The sequence below is a fragment of the Odontomachus brunneus genome, unplaced genomic scaffold (assembly GCF_010583005.1).
Source record: "Odontomachus brunneus isolate Ranch 3 - 2012 unplaced genomic scaffold, Obru_v1 Obru_scaffold_015, whole genome shotgun sequence".
Lineage (NCBI taxonomy): Eukaryota > Metazoa > Arthropoda > Insecta > Hymenoptera > Formicidae > Odontomachus > Odontomachus brunneus.
This window is the reverse complement of record NW_022639465.1, coordinates 2192606-2202677: the sequence shown is the minus strand read 5'-3', so window position 1 is coordinate 2202677 and position 10072 is coordinate 2192606. Positions and strand designations below refer to the sequence as shown.

Genomic DNA, 10072 nt, shown 5'->3' with positions numbered 1-10072 from the left:
GGGGGGGGGGGGGGGGGACAATCGTGCGACGAATCACAAACAAGAGGAGATATTTCCCCACGTGCGCTTTTCGTGTCTATTCCAAGCACAATATACCGCGGCAATTAACACTCGCTCGCGCGGATACGCGCGCAAACATTAACGTTCGATTCTCGATTGGCGGCGACAGTTCGCGCGACGATCTCTCCTCTGGCAGAGCGTTTCTTCAGTGTCGCGGGATTCCCACAGGTCTGGCGAAAAGATTACCGGTCTCTTCCGCGGTTGGTCGCGAACTGTTTTAAGTCATCGACTATTTTCTGACAAGCTTCGGCCTCTCTCGGCTTCTATGAGGTGCGCACGCTGCGCAATCAGTATTCACGAGAAAAGGCCGCAGACGACACAATAATTGCAAGAAGCACGCGCGCGTGTGGGAAAATACGACAATTCCAACTCGAACCGGTGCGACACGCTGCCATCGACCAAGATCACGCTGACGAATTGAATAATTGAGAAATCCCTCGTCGCGAATCGCCTTGTTCGTTGCGCGATGCCTCGATGATAGACGGAAGCATCGATAGCGCCCAAGTGGTGTTACACTGAGACACGCACGCGACGGGACGTTGAAGAAATCACACACTGCGGCGTATTGTCATGGGCAAACTTTATTAACGCCGGCAGATAACGATCTGCCGATCTTTCCATTGTCGCAATGTGTATGTATGCATCCGAGCCAATTACAAGAACGCATCATTGTTGGCATTGTTATCAGTTTATGGTTATTACGGAATTAAGCGGATAATGTGATTTAATATCGCGTTTGTGTCATGTTAATCCGATAACATGGAGTTGTCGCTTTTTTTCGGGCAAATCGCTGGAACGCTCGGCGGAAAAATTGATTTATTATTGCCCCGAGAGATATACGACGCTTTTGTACTATCATTTTTTCTCGCCGACTGGAAGCCAACACTTTAATTCGCTTTAATTCGCGTCTTTATAAGCGGCCGACTGACAAATAAACCTACCCAAAAGATATACTCCGATTTCTCTCTAATTTGAACAAATGTAGAAGTACAAAAAATATTTACATCATATTTTTTTCATTTCGGCCCACTTTGAGTTTCACGGACAGTTTATAGTTTTTGCATGTTCTCACTCCTCTCCACCATTAACAAGTGCAACAAAAGTGCATAAGAAATAAAATTGAATGCAAGATATAGGCATTTTTGGTTTGCTGATTATAAATATGTCAAATGAGTGAGAACATTAAGGCTCCTGGCCCCTCGCATTGTCTATCTCTTTTTAATAACGTCAGAAACGAGAAAATGCATGCTAAAAGTTCTTGCGAAATATGTTAAAATAAAAATATATATCCATAAAGTAACACTTGCAATCGATTAAACAAATTTGTAAGATATTCCGTGCACTCCCCTTTTGTTCTAACAATCAATAATTTGTTGTAAATTAACGTGACATACAATTCATTTTCTATTTTTTCGCCTATTTCTACTCAATTAATTTATAATAAATTATTGATTGTTAGAGTAAAAGGGCAGTGCACGGAATATTTTACAAATTTGTCTAATCGATTGCAAGTGTTACTTTATGAATATTTTTATTTCAATATATTTCATAAGAATTTTTAGCATACATTTTCTTGCTTCTGACGTCATTAGAAAGAGATAGACAATACGAAAAGCCAGGAGCCTTAAAACGATGTTAACTAACTTAGCATAGATTTGAAATATTTTGGTTAGAATCTCGGCTAAAAAAATTTGGGATGGTTCGTGTTTCAGCTATGCCGATTTTGTTAAAATTTTAATTAAAGTTGTCGGATTTCGGCTTGGCCGAGATTCGAACCATTTTTGACTAATTTGGCACAGAGATGAAATATTTTAATTGGAATCTCGGCTAAAGAAATTTAGAATAGTTCATGTCTCAGCTTTGCCGATTTTGTTAAAATTATTTAACAAAATTTATTATATCTTGTATTCAATTTTATTTCTTATGTATTTTTGTTGATGATAGGAGTAAGAACATTAAAAAGCTATAAACAGCCCATGAAATTCAAAGTGAGCCAAAATGAAAAAATATGACCTAAATATGTTTTGTACTTCTACATTTGTGCCAAATTAGAAAGAAATCGGAGTGTAACTTTTGCGTAGGTTTACTTGTGAGTGAGCGAAAGGCTGATCAGAGGAAATTTCGATCCGGGGACCAGTTGCTAGTCGAGAGAATGCACGGGATATCTTGGCTAACACACACGTCGGAAGTGTTTCTGATTATTAATAGATGATTATGCGTAGGTTACCTTTACATATTCACCAGCACGGTCCACGTGATATAAATAAATGCACGCGTCCAAGCGAGTCACGCGAGCGCGACGATTATTGTAACTCGGTCCTCCTCGGCCTCAAATCGAGGCGACGCGAGATTTCAACGTGAGATTCGTCGAACGTGTTTGTGTGCGAGGCACAGGAAGCACACATAAAAGGCCAAAGAGCCCTACGAAGGAGTGTAGTTGTCGAAATGCAAGAGAAAAGAAGAATCAGTCGACTGTTCACCTTGAATCTAGGTGTTACGAAATGTACGCGCGATACAGATACCCTTACAGGTACCAATGGCGCACACCTTGACCAAGAGATGGAAGTCAACTGTTGCGCGTGGCTGAAATGAAAAAAGAGGTCATGGATATCCACTTGTGTAAAGATTTTAGCCGCATTTACGTCATCGACCATCGGGATGCGGCACATTTTTGTATCTAATCTCTTTTCTCACACACAGAAAAATATATACAACTTTTAAGTAACTATCTATTATTGGATGTGAGGATAGATGTAATAAGAAACTTCTCGCATCTCTGCCAGTGGTAAAAGGAAACAATTGTATTTTTGTTGTTATAATTTTGCGAAACAATGCGAAAGATAACGGAAGATACAGATTAAAGTGATATATATACTGTTTAATAAAATGACAACAACGTGAAGACAATCGTGTCGTTTTGTCGGAAAAAATCTAAAATTTCTTATTACACAATCCAGTACTTGTCTCGAGTATTTTAGAAGTTTATATATCCGCAAATCTATTACAACAGTTCGTCTTTATACTTATTATTTTTTTTTCTTTTAGTGTATATTTTAAGACTATTACCGGAAAATATTCTTTATTGAAGATAATCATCACTCAAAAGGAGGAAAGCAAGTAATCGAGTAATCATTTTTCTTAGCGGCAGAAGGACATTTTTCTGCGTATATGGGCTTTTTCAGTCCGTTTTCCGGCTTCCATCGCCGCCGCTGGAACGATATCGCGCGTATGTATCAGCGTGTATCGCGAAGCGGTTATTGTCGAGATATCGCGGATCTCGATTCGATTTCAAAGGGAGATTCGCGCGCGGAAAGATATCGCGTAACTCGAAGAAAATGCGGAACAAGTGGAGGCCGTAATGTTGGACGTGCGATCGTTCCATTCCGGCAGTCTCTGTGCCAAGTATCTCTTCCGAGAACGTGTCGTCCCGCGGAAGATCTCGCGTACGAGACACGTGCACACGAGCAGGGCTCTTATTTTCGAAAAATATCGCGATATTTTTCAAGAATAAGACCCCAAGACGCAAGCGCGAAGCAGGACACAAGGAATGCGTCATGCACTGTTGGCCGCTTCTATTGCATTACGCGCCTAACAAATGACCGTTCCGTGACTCGTATTAATGATGACAAATATATATATGTAAGGTGACCAGACATCACGTTTTTCCCGGGACAGTCCCAGTTTTCAGCTCGTGTCCCGAATTTTTTCATCATCCGGGACGCCAATTTACCAAAATGTCCCGGTTTATCCCGGTTCAGAGAATTTTTACGATGCTTCAAAGAAAGAAAATCTACAGCTCTAGTAAATACAGTAGCTTGTTTCTTTTTCTTAATTTTAAGTAAGAATAACAACAGCTTTATCTTGGCAGTAGTTTCTATTTTTATTGAGTTTACTGGGCTTCAGTAGGTCTCTCCCCCCAATGTTACTCAATTATTTTTTTCACATGTCTATAAATGAAATATTATTTTATATGTGGATATATATATGTAATCTTCAGTAATTTTTTTACTCCCCTTATGGCGGCGATTCTCAGACTTAACAAAGCCTTCGGCTGCCGACGATGAGGGACACGATAGCCTCTCTCACGGTAGATGTAACGAATTCCCACTTGGAGCGTGGGTGTTCGTCATGGTTGTTTTCGCGGATGGTTCAATTATTTCCGTCTGGCGCCGAAGTTCCGTCTCAACGACGTCGCGTGAAACGCCGAACGGGCCGCGCGTTCCACATACTCGATCGGCGACCTGTACTTTTATCTTATCGTTGAGCACCAAAAAAGCAAAAGGACGCCTGTAAGTGCGACTCGTGATTGAGGCGGGGCGAGTTTCTGTGTTTGCGAAATTTCGCGCTCGAGATTCCCGACGCGCGCGGATAGCAACTCAGAGTCGCGAGATCGTACTGTTGACACGTCCGTTGGGACGTGTCGAGGTAAATGAACGGTAGACCACGACGGTGATGATAATAACAACGACGACGACGACGACGGTGACAACGAGTGAGATGACTTTAATTGCATCAGTTAATTTGCCGATAGCGTGACGAAACTCGGCGTTTTGCAGTGCGCCATGTAGGCGGTAGAGAAGGAGAAGGGCAGAAAATGAAAGATACATGACGAGCCAGACCATTGAAAAACACAATCCCGACTGACAAACAACGGTCCCGACCATTGGCCGGGCTGGGAAAATGTCGTCCCTGAGAATTAATGCCGGACTTTGGCGACAGAACCCGCGCGTATCCGGCGAGCCACTTTTTTTTCGCAGTTTTACATTACGTTCGTTTAATCAGCCGCGCTTCGCGAGTTGCGTCGATTGCCGGGGTTAAAAGGTATCATCTTGCACAGGCAACGCGATAGTCTCGAATAACGTCCGGTTGAAGCTTTTTCGTTTAATGTGAGAGATGACGTGCGTCGGAAATAAAAATTTTACGGTTCCCGGCCACTTAATGGACCGGAAAAATAAAATGGGAAGCGTCGGAGTAGCGGCGAGTTTGCGAAATACACGTGCCGCGAAAGCGCTCGTAATTCGCTGAAGAAGGTCGCCACTTCGAGGTGCTTGCCCAAGTCGAAATTTTCATCATATTTCTCACTTCAACACTCCATCTAACGTCTGCTCTCATAGTCTATGTCGACCTCTTCGATTCTATTCAATCTACTAACTTTGCCGAGAGAACCTCTTTTAGCACATACAAATGGCATTTTGTACGTGTTCTGGTATTTTGAGGTGCTAAATGACACTTCAGTTTCCATGTGTATTAAACGTATACTGGTTCTTAAACGTATACAGAATATACAGATATTCAGATCGAAAGTAGGGCTGAAATTTCGAATCGGATTGATTCGCGCGATTAGAAGTAGAAATGGCAAGATCGTTTATCTCGAATATTTCATTGTCTCGGGAGAATTCCAGCAGTAGTACATTTAAGCACATAAGCGAATGCGTTGACAAAGTTTCGTGGAAAGATAACACGTGACGCCCGAGATAGACGCTCAATGCCACTTCGGCTCGGTTGATAGATCCAAAATTATCTTCTCGGCAAACAACTTGTTGAATACACTTACGTAAGTGTTTGCGATTGAGGTTAGTGCAAAATTTACGGTACAGGTGAGTCTTCCACTCCCTTGTATATTTTGAAAAACGACGTCATTGGCCGTCATACTCGGGACTTCGTTCGCAATCTCCGCTCAATAACTTGTTCACATAGGGAAGAGAGAGAGAAAGACACACATACACACACAGAGAAAAAGAGAGAAAGAGAGAAAACGAATACGTTTGTCGTCTTATATATTTAAGTTTATCTCGATTTTTAACGTGGCAATCGCAACTACACTAAGAGAAGAAATATCTATAAAAACAGTAATATCCCGATAAATTGACGTACGTAAATTTTCCAATAATTTCAAATATATAAAAACACGAAATTCAACAACGTCGAGTTCTTTATGATAGATTAGATTTTACTCATATTTATCACATAAAATAAAAAATGAAAAAATAATAAAAACTTGCCGCAAACAATATATTATGTAAAATGTAATATGAAATTATATCTGAATGTAATTTTTAGTAAATTTAAAAATTAATTCGATATAGAGAGTATATTTATTTTAAAAATATTTGTAATGAAAAGAATTGTAAAGTTTCTATCCATTTCTAAAAATTTTTAAAAGAAATAGTATTTGGTGAGTACCAATAACATATTTACTTCAATCTAAATTCTCTTATTTAAATGAAATAAACAATTGCTTTCATGATAAGTTCAGCTTGGCTTTTTTCAAGGCTTTCTTTAACAGAACGTATATTTTCTCATGTGAAAAATAGCTTATATATTAATATAAGTAAATATGTTATCAGTACCCCTATCGTATAAATATTTACTATTTCTTAGACATATTTTTTCTCTCAATAGATTCGACAGCCCTTGACTGCGAAGAGATCTGTCAGGTGCGTTTGATTTCCAATATCGCGCGACTGCGAGATTCGAATTAAAAATTTAATAGCCGCGCGCGCGTAGTTAACTTGCCCATTTATGTCGCACCTCTCTGTTTTTGAGTGATTAGTCTGCAAGCTTGAATAACCGGTTTCACACGTGTTACGTGAGCGCATTATACAGCCGACATCATTTGGCACGCATGACGAGTAAGGTTCTCGCGAAAAGCGACAGTGGATTACCGAAGAGAGGAGCGAATTCATCCTCCGCCAATCTTGCGGCGTTGAGCGTTAAATTATCGGCAATCTGAAATGCGGATTCGAACGACGGAAACGATGGTTGTTATTCTGCGCCGATAGGTTTACGGCAACGTAGGTTCATTAGGAACAGGTGATTCTGTGGGAGCGAGATCGCGCAAGCGATGCGAAAATGCACGAAGACGCGATCCCGTCTAATCAAATTACTGCATCGACTGCACCGCGATTACACGAGATAAAAGATAAATTTGCAGTTGCGCCGTTTCGAGCGACAACGGCGAATCATATATTTCCTTATCAACGCATCCAGTAAAGGATAAATGCGCGCAATCGCTGTGACACACACTTTTGCATTCACGATAACGCATTTCATTGGCGTATCCTCTCGCACAACGTGTCTCAAGTTCTTGTCCCTTTTTTATCTAATTGCGTTTTCCTTTAACATAGCTCGACAAGGAAAAACTGTGGCAATCGTGACGCAGTTGCACACAGAGAAAATATTGAAGCAAAAATTTATAAAAATCTTTAAAGATCACAAAATTCTTATGGTAAAGATCAGTATGAAATTCTGTAATCACAGATTATGATTGAAATTAATATTGGTTTCAAAACGCACGCTTGACATTTTGCTGCAATTTATTATTGTAATTACTTGAATATTTCTTTTTTTTCATATCGTACACTCGGGATAGGTTGTTAAATTTACTACTTTTATAGAAATTTTTACTACAGTGTCTAGTCTAGCTTTACATAAAACACTGTAAAATAAAACATAATTTTAGTGTAATTTCCACTACGATATTTTCTCCGTGTAGACGTGCGAGATTTAACTGAACGTTCTTCCCAACAAATCGAAACTTGGATTCTTCATCATGTAGCCAATTTGGAAAGATTTATTTCAAATAAATTCAGACGGCGATCACAATTTTAATTCGCGAGTCTTGACCTCGCCGTACGACCGCCTGGATCGAAGATTTCTTTAGTAAATTGGAAAACTTGCTGGCTGTAATTCTCTTTAATGGACCTGACAGAAATGTACGACGATTACGCGACACACACACAATATGAGTTCGTGTCTTTCTACGCTCAGGCTCTAAGTATATTCTCCTTTCGATAGATTTTAGACACAGGAGCCAATTTGCAGACCGCGTAACTGCACAACAGCTGCATCTACGCGCCCAATCTAATTACAATTTGCGATTAATTCTTATGCAGCGCACGCGGCCGTCATCTCCCTCCGTTCCTTATCGTAAAGAACGAGTTCAACAATGATTTAATGAGTAGCCAGCTAAGCACCGCTGTTACCATTATGGAATTATGTGCCAATGAATCTCGCTCCACCGTTGAATGCGGCATACAATGGATCAACCACGGATCTACACGGTGACCCGCGACTTCTATTCAGAGCGCTTAGCGTCGTTTGAATGCGATACGCGATCTTTTTCTTTTTTACTCAACTGTGACACTGATGCTGATTTAATTGCCTCAGTGCGTAAAATGCGGCGCACATCGTTCGCCTGAATTCTCTTATTGAGCAAATTGTCGACACGCTGCGCTACATGCAGCATTCGACGAGATGTAACCTAAGATACGCGTTATCTTGACGTTCTTTCTAATGTCGATTCCATGCTAATTCCCGCGATATTCCTCATCGCCGCAGAACCACGCAGAACCACGCACGAAAGTCGCGCGGCGACGTTACGATTACGGCAAGTTCAAGCGCATCGTTACCGCGTTGAAACACACACACGCTGCGAATTACGGCTTCCTCTCCGTCGTTTAATCATACGGTCCGTGCCATATTACATTCAGGCGAGCACGTCATTAGCTTCCAGCACTAATAAATCATAGACTCCTTATTTATGATTCGATAACAACAACACGTGCCGCCGCGGAAGGGGACGAGGTCGAATGTACGAGTTTCTCTCTTTTCTCTCTCTCTCTCTCTCTTTCTCTCTCTCGTATTAAAGCACGTATTAAAGTTAGTTAACGCGATTGAAAAATCATTTCAACCGGGAATAAAGAGCGACACGCGACCTAACGTGCCGACATGTGTATGTTTTACGTTTTACGGCCGCTCAACGAGACGGTCGCGAGCAAATGAATGTGTGCTGAAGACGCGTGCTGCGAAAACGTGCACGGCAATTCCGCGCGCTATTAAAAGTCTGAAGGTGCGTACAGCTGCGAAGCGACTCGTGGGAGAGACTGTCGCGCGCTGTCGCTTACATCACGAGTGCCGCGTGAAAATGTCGCACCTCTGCAAAAGCAGGAGAGAATATTACGTGGAACGCGCGGTGCGATTTTGCGTCAATTGTGAAAGAGATCTCGGGAGAATCGCGCGTCCCAGAAAATGGAATTCTGGAGATAACCCCGTCAGCGGATTCGTGCGCAACACAGGGCGAAGATCAACTCCGATACATGTGTCGAACTTTGGCTATCAGTCCGCCGATAACTCGTAATGATTACAAATTACATTAATGGCAATGGGATTAGGTCGAATCGCGGGGGAAGATGCGCGTTTGCCAGAATATTTACGCCGAGTAGAACAGAAAATCACGATGACGTCAAAATGACGAGAAAATGATCGAATAGTAATTGAAAAGTGAATTTTTTCAGTCATGTTCTCCGTGATTTTGACGTCATTCTGATGTCATTGTAATTCTCTTTCTGCCTGGGAAAATGAACGCATCGACAACTTGAATTCTTCAATTTTTTTCGTTATGGAATTTCACTCGAAAAGTAGAGTGGCCACCGAATCACTCGAGTGACTTTTCATTTGCACAGAGTGAACTCTCCACGTTGATTCGGCGAGTGAATTTGATGTATAGTTTGTTTCAACACGACTTGAGCGCTTCAGAATACAATCGATGGGGTAATGAGACAGCTTGATTTCTGGAAATTGCTCAAAAACAAGTTCTCTCATTAGACTAATGCCTACGTCTTGAAATGCGTCGAGAAAAAAATGTTTGAAACAAAGTGTAATTCAATCGATTGAAATATTCACTCGTACGAAGTCAACTCCGAATAAAGTCTTGCGAATAAAAATACTGTCGCTTTTCTCTCAATTTTGAATGAGACTTTACGAGGGTGGTCTGAAAAGTTTCCGACCTCAACGTGAAGATAGCAGCACTTGTAAATAAAAGCTAGTGAATTTCGTTGTTCATCTGTTGACAGTTACTCACCGAAGTTTCAGCCATTTTGGACTCGCAGTTGTTATGTAACAGTCGTTTGAGTAAGTTGATGTGAGTGTTTTTGTGAAAATGGACAAAATCGAGTATCGAGCTGTCATTAAATATTTGTTTTTGAAAGGCAATACGCCTACGCAAATCAAA

At 41.1% G+C, this 10072-nt stretch overlaps 1 protein-coding gene across 4 annotated transcripts in view; it reads right to left on the bottom strand.

The window, feature by feature from the left end:
• Positions 1-10072, bottom strand: part of LOC116841461 (excitatory amino acid transporter 1) — a 21593-nt gene that overhangs the window by 5486 nt on the left and 6035 nt on the right. The window lies entirely within an intron of this gene.